The sequence below is a fragment of the Panthera onca genome, chromosome A1, assembly GCF_046562875.1.
Source record: "Panthera onca isolate mPanOnc1 chromosome A1, mPanOnc1 haplotype 2, whole genome shotgun sequence".
In the NCBI taxonomy this organism is placed as follows: domain Eukaryota; kingdom Metazoa; phylum Chordata; class Mammalia; order Carnivora; family Felidae; genus Panthera; species Panthera onca.
In genome coordinates, this window is record NC_138339.1 from 72,767,802 (window position 1) to 72,775,629 (window position 7,828).

Consider the following 7,828-nt stretch of genomic DNA (forward strand, 5'->3'; position numbering starts at 1 on the left):
ATTAGGTAAGCAAAAAACAAATAAGAGAATTACATCTTATCACGTTAAATAGCGTGTGTGTGTATGTGTGTATATAAACCACCATATAAATGTAACAAATTTATAATAATGCCTAATTACCTAATAAAAAACATGATAACATTAACTAGATCAAAAGTTTGCAAACATTTTTTGTAAAGAGCCACACAGTCACTATATTAGCTTTTTTGAGCTATACAAGTCTCTGTCATAACTATTCAACTCTGCCATTGCACATAAAGGTTAGAAGAATTTTACAGGTATATGCTATATTTTACCTTCACCATAACTTAAACTTTAGCTAGAATCTGTAGTTACTATGTAGCGATTTGCTGCTGCTTCCTTCCTTCCCTCCTTTCTTTGCATTTATTTTCCTTTACTTTTATTAACGTGTTACAGAATGAAATTCTTTTCCAAACATAGATCAGGAAATTCTTTTTGAGATGGATCAGGATGGTAGTACATCTTGTTGTATATAATCACAGTTTTTTATTTGTTTTTACGTTCAGTGGCTGTATTCTCCAGGTAATTGTTTGAGTTCTTCATTTGCCATTGCTGCCATAACGTAGTTCTTAATTTATTGGTCAGGGTATCAAGCTAGTGGAAATGATTAGTCCTGGTATACAAAGGTAATGCTCTTCTTCAAAAATGTGATATAAAAAAAATGTTAAAAATTCAGTTAGTAAAGACAGCAATCTCTTACAACCACTAAATAACTATCAGCCGTATTCATTTTCTACTTCCTGTGTGTTCCTAGAGGTCTGGAAATTTTACTTCCATTCTGGCCTGACAAACAATATTGGAATGTAGTCTTAAGCAATTTCAAACTGATTGAACCTGTTCGAGATTTGGTGCTATCTTAAGTCGTTTCCTGACATGGGATTTAGCAGTAACAGAAGAACAACAAAACAAAGCAAAGCAAAACAAAACGAAAAACCTTTAGGTGAGTCCTCTTCATTTACCGTTCAGTAAGTAAAACTAACTAGGTTAGTGTTGGGAAACAGTCAGAATACAGGAAATCTTCAGAGACAGGAGGACAGAAAGAAAAGAAACAAAACAAAAAAACTCCATAATAGTACTTTAGTCTTTCTTCATGACAAAATACCATAACATCATATTAGTATATAGATATACATATAGATATAGATAGCATAATATATATATAGCATATATATACCATTATATATATGTAGCATTATATATATATAGCATATATAAATATAAATACACACACACACACACACACACACACACACCTTCTCTCTTCAGAAAGTAAAAATAAGGGGCTTCTAGAATCACTTCTTGGAAACTCACTTTCCCCAGAGTGCTTTGATGTTCTTTTGAATCATTGATACTTTTAATTCCAATAATTATTCAAGCTGGAAAACTTCAAATCAGTTCTTCTTTAAATTCTGTCCCTCCTCTCCCAACCAGTGATTCATGAAGCTCTCTCAATGGTAGCCCTTATTTGCATCGATCAAAACCTTTCTTCTTATTCATTCTAACATTCAGGCCCTCATTATTTCTGTTCTGAACCACTGAAATAGTGTCTAAATTCTGTCTTCTAACTCTGGTTTACCCTCGTTTCACACCAAACTTCACACACAGCTCCAAGGTCATTTTGCTACAATACAGATCCCAACAAGTTAAGCCTTTGCTTTGATATTACGATGTCTCCCAACTTCTTTAGACAAAAGTCCAAACTGTAGTCACCATTATATTATTTTATGTTGCCAAGGTTTTTGCAGTTTATTTCATGGGTCTACACTGACAAGTTCCAAAATCTTGCTACACTGACAAGTTTCTTGAATCTCTCAATATCTCTTCCAGGGAAATAACTACTTGTCATAAGTGAAGCAGTATAAAAGTTACCTTTTGTCTAAAATTGTACAAGGCATCATGAGTTCAGCACTTCCCACTTCTATATGTGTAAATAAATACAATGCAACATAGTAGCCTCTCAAAAAAGGTATTGTATTAGGTCATCAAGGAAAAGGATAATATTTCATTCATGCCACAATGCCCTAGGCAGTTCCCTAATTGCATTAAAGGATTTGGGGTGTGACTATGCCTGTAGAAAATGCACTCTCCATCAGAAACAACTAAAAATTTATTCAATCCAAGTGCTATAGAAAAAAATTCAGGAGCTGAAAAGTAGCACTATGGATACCAATGCTGATATCAGACAGTCCAAAGTTCTATACCTGAATCTATCTCCAATTTAAAAAAAAAAAAAATTTACATTTACTTATTTTTTGAGAGACATAGAGAGACAGAGCACATGTTGGGGAGAGGCAGAGAGAGAAGGAGACACAGAATCCGAACCAGGCTCCAGGCTCCGAGCTGTCACCCAGAGCCCGATGAAGGGCTCGAACTCACAGACCGTGAGATCATGACCTGAGCTGAAGTTGGATGCTTAACTGACTGAGCCACCCAGGCGCCCCTATCTCTAACTTTGTGATAGCAGTCCAGCTACCCAAATTAGGTATCATTTCCTAATCTGTAAAATGTTAGTACCTACAGATTATACTTTCAGATATATTCGTTAAAGTTCAATGAGTAATAGCAATTGTTATTATTAACTGAATTTCAAAAATCTCTCATTTATAGCCATTTGAGTACCCCTTCACTGAAATTTCTATTGAGGGCCACCTTAGGAGGAGTTCATCAGTAACACTGTGTTAGTAACTTTATTTTATATTTAGAAGTTTATAAATACCAACTAGATTTAGAACCTGGATCTAAATTTCTCTCCTCTTTCAACTGCTTATATCTGAAGATAGGGATTTTTAAACAAAGGGTATAAACATTTGAATTTCTTTTCATATAAAAGAGTCATCTTTTAAACTCTCCAATTTTGGATTTAGATCATATAGATCCTTCTTTACCTTGTTTTGAGTAGTTCTTTATGTTCCTGGTATGTTCTCATACATAATAAACCTAAAAGAAGAATTTTGCCTTATACACATATAAACAGTCTCCTAATTAATGGAAGGAAAAAGGAATGCCAAATAAGGTTCTAGTAAAAATTTCCTGGTATACATATATATTTCCTAGTATACTTAAAAGAGGTTGAATCTATTTTTTAACATTTTGTTGGATGCCATATTTTTATTATTACCTAATTATTTTTGTTTAAAGATGGTATTTTAAGGACAGTTTCATGATTGCTGTCATTTATGATTGTGACTATGAATAATTGTTCTTCAAATCTGCCATGCTTTGGTAAATTTCACCACTACAGAGAGTATTTAGCATAACAGTTATAAAGTAGGATAGTGTGTCTCTTAATTCAACATGTGCCTTGTTTCTATATGTCTTTAATTTCTTTCCTAAAATATTTATTGTGGTTTCATATGAAAACAGTCTATTACCAAGAAAAGTCTAAAGTTTTTATATGAATAAAATTATCCTTTTTAGTCTACAAATAAAAAATTACATGAATGGAGAAAGAACAATGTTTCTGGATAATTAGAAAAAAATCTTAAAAAGCAGCTAAACACAATGTTACTAATTCTCTACTAATGCCTCTTCCTTCCTTAAGGTATAACATAAATTCTTGTTTAATAAAAAGTATACGTTTAGTGTGCATTGCCTTCTAGTTTATGTTATCTGAAAACTCCACATGGTTTTCACCGATAACTAATCAGTGGGTTAATCTAAATGCTTACTTAAACAGAATATGAATTGTGATTCAAGCATTGTACTAGGTTCCATTTGTCAACATTTTATTCTCTAATAGGCTACCACAACATTTAAGTTTTCATCATTAGTAATCTAAAATTTCATTTCTTTTAATATTTATACTTAGATATATGGGGCGCCTGGGTGTCTCAGTCCTTAAGCATCCAACTTTGGCTCAGGTCATGATCTCGCGGTTTGTGAGTTCAAGCCCCGCGTGGGGCTCTGTGCTGACAGCTGAGAGACTGGAGCCTGCTTCAGATTCTGTGTCTCCCTCTCTCTCTGCCCCTCCCCTGCTCATGCTCTGTCACTCTCTGTCTCAAAAATAAATAAAACATTTAAAAAATTAACATTTATACCTAGGTATAAGCCAGAGGAAAAAATCCACCTACATATTGTTTTATCAGAGACTTGTCATATGATGTTAATAAGACTAGAGGGATACTGAAAAGAATGCTGATAGCTTTAAATCTGACAGAAGCTAAATCTATTTACTTTTGCTTCAATTTTTGAAGTATAATTATCTAATAAAATTACATAATTCACATTACAAAGTTTGCCTTATGAAATTTGCAGTTACTTACTTTGAATTACATCCTTATGTATCAATGATCTATCACTGTAATGCTTAACTAAATTTTGTAAAAACTTATAATAGTAGTTCAATGAACTGAGAACAATATTTTATAACATTGTAAGCATACCAGATAGGGAATATCATTGATATATTTAAATTGGTGATAACTTTAACTTTTCATGCAATTCAAGAAATTGGATTTTCACAATCTTTTTGAAAGTTAAACAGCTGAACAAGCTAACAAACATAAAAGATGTCTTTTAAAAAGAGGTTTCATGTCTGCAGTCTATTAAAAAAATAAATGATCTTTACTTCAATATAGATTAATTGTGTTACCCCTAGGCCAAATGATATTTCTCTCAAGGACAAGATATTAGTTAGGGAGTCCAAGGTTCATTTTGTTAGCTAAATGAAAATAAATTGGTAACAACTTAGAGTTAGCATCTAAGAACTTACAGAGAATCACTGTAACTTGAAAGGGAGATTAAACATTCTATAAAGACAGATATCTCTCTCCAAAATGCAAACCTGTCATTATTTCTGCCAATCATATCTGTAAATTATTAGACACATAGACACACACAGACACACACAAATTCAATGTTCAGCCAGCATGTTCCAGTGTAATATAAGGCCTTATTACTACTGATTTGTTTTGTTAATTTGTTTACTCTATGCTTATGCCTTTCTAGTCACTGAATTATTTTGATTATCAACCCTGCTTATATATATATATATATACACATATATACATATGTGTATGTATCTGAATGAAAGAGATCACACACTACGAAAAATCTCTCTGAAACATGTAATTAATACTAAATGAGAACAGAGACTAAAACTCTTCCAAAAGTGATGTCTATTAGAATGCAATTCTATGTAAAATAAAATAATATAAATGTAATAAACTTGCTCCTAAACAGGCTTAAAGAACATTTTGGGTAAATACAAGATTATGTGGGGTAGAGAGAAGAGTCTGGAGAATAGGGTGTATACAGAAGACTTGAAGAGTCATTACCATTTGGTGAGTGTAAAAAGAAATACTTGGAAGTAACACTAAAGATCTTTGAATCAACTGAAGAGAAAAGGCTCTCCCTGGGAGTCAATGAGAATCATTGACAATAACTGAACAGAGAATAGGTGAACAGAGAATATTGGGATCATTAGTGATTGAGGAAGATTTACATCACCCACACGCATAAAGGGTTCAAGAAGAATTTAGAAAAGCAGGCTACATTGTTCTCATTCAGCTTCAGTGTTTATGAAGACAAAATATCAGTAAATTGAGTTCAAATCTGCTCTCCAATTCCACAGGTAAGAGTCAGAGAAACACTTTTCACTCTTCAACGCAAATATTCTCTTTTCTGACAGCATGACATTACTAATTTTTTTATATATGTGTATGAAGAAGGTTGGAATAGTAGATTCTGAAAGTAATTAATAGAATTTAACTTACCATGAATCTTTATCTTACTCTCCATGAGAAGAGTTGGATAGATATACACATACACAAAAAAAAGTTGAGCTAGATTAGTTCTTCTATTCAAAGCTAGGGAATAGGAATCAGGTCATAGTTGAATATAGACCTAATTTTGCTACTAAGGTCAAAGTTAATAAATGCTTATAGCTCTGGGTATAAAAGGAAAGTCTAGAGAATCAAGCAGAGTTGACATATCAAAGCTCAACAATGGGTCAAAAGTGTTGGCAGTTAGGCTGAATAAATAAGTAACGAAGGGGAAATGGCCAGCAGCTTATGGAAGTAAGGAGCCAGAATCAAGTGAAGAACAAGGTGTTTTGTTTTGTTTTGTTTTGTTTTGTTTTCTAGCACCAGTATCCAGATACAACAAACCCAATCTATGTTGACATAACCTGAGCTAAATAGCTTTTGGTACTTTGAGATCTCACATTGTGGAGCCCTGCAAATAAGATGAAAATGCTGTAGGTTTTGAATTCAGTGAATGAAATACATCAAGAGAAAAATAAATACCACAAAATATGCTAAGAAATTCCAGATTGTTCTCCCCAAAGAAAGCACGTGATATGAAAATAAGTTCTCTTCTGAAGCAAAAGAAAAGTCAAACAAAGGGAAATGTTGCTAATTATCTTTATCTGGGAATTTCATCAAAGACTTAGCATTTTGGGGTTTGTGGTTAACATGATTCATTGCTTATGTCCATGCTTTGCCTAGATTTTCTTCAGTTGCCCTCTAATTAGTGCTTAAGAAATTATGGTCAGCAATTTTAATGGTTTTGAACCCAAGGAAGAGGAAAAATCTTTTTAAAAATACCAGTTGTTCAATCATATCTTTTGGTAATATAAGAAACAACATGGCAAGAGAAGTTTGATTGTAAAGTGTCCACGTCCACTCACAGCCCCACTGTCTTCTTCTGTGTGTGCTCTAGTGACCTGTATCTAACTGGTATTGATGGAGTCTGGAAAAGATAGCTACTCCTAGCACAGTGTTCTTTAACTATGTACTTCTTTTCCATAATTCTAAGAGCTCTTGAAATTTGATTTTCAATCTGTTTTAATTTCTTTAAATCTCTCAAATAGAATTTATTATTGAGGGTTCCATGGGGTCCTCATTGATAATGAGTAATTATAAAGCATTATCAGGTTAATGATGTTGTAAACTGTGATTCAGATCTCCAATGCAAAGAAAACAGCTTCAATACATTAAAAAAAAAAAAAAAAAGAAGGCACTTTGAGAGCTGTGGGCTTTGGTGCAGACACAGCCAAGTCCAAGGACCACACCATGCACAGTCACAAAAATGGCACAGAAATGGCATCAAGAAACCAAGTCGCAAAGATATGAATCTTTTGGGATCTTAACTTAGACCCGCAGTTCCTGAGGAATAGGTACTTTGCCTAGAAGCAAAACAAAAAGGGCCATAAGAAGATGCAGGCCAACAACGCCAAGGCCATTAGTGCACATGCTGAGGCTACAATGTCCTCATCAAGCCCAAGGAGGTCAAGCCCAAGATCCCAAAGGGCAGTAGCCTCAAGCTCAATTGACTTGCCCACATTGCTTACTCTCAGCTGAGGAAACACGCTCATGCCCACATTGCCAAGGGTCTCGGGTTCTGCCAGCCAAAATCCAAGACCAAGGCAAACAAAGGCCCAGGCTGCAGCTGTGACTCTGGCTCCAGCTCCTGCTGTGGCTCAGTCTTCCAAAGGTGCCCAGTCCCCAAGAAAGGCTCCAGTGTAGAGGTTTCTGTTTGCCAATGTGAGGATGGAAGGACTGGTGTGACACCTGGGCTTCTGTCAGCATGGGGCTGGTGTCCTGTGCTCTTTGTACAAATAATTTTTTTTTTTAGAATTTCTCACAATTTTGCTAGTTCCTTATTTTAAGGAAATTTACATATTTAAACAAATCTGCCTGTGGGTAAAATTTTACCTCTGAGTTGTTTGGAAGAATAATTAACTGTGTAAGTTTTGCAGTGAACTTAGAGCAAATATGAAGTGCCACCTAAAAAAACTGACTGATAAAGAATAATCAAAGCACAAGTTCAACCTGAGAAAAACAAAAAAAATCTACTTATATAATGT

The 7,828-nt window shown here is 34.2% G+C and overlaps 1 pseudogene; it reads left to right on the forward strand.

Annotated features, from left to right (window-relative positions):
* The first annotated feature begins 894 nt into the window (after positions 1-894).
* Positions 895-7,487, forward strand: LOC132680378 (large ribosomal subunit protein eL29 pseudogene; annotated as a pseudogene).
* The last annotated feature ends 341 nt before the right edge of the window (positions 7,488-7,828 follow it).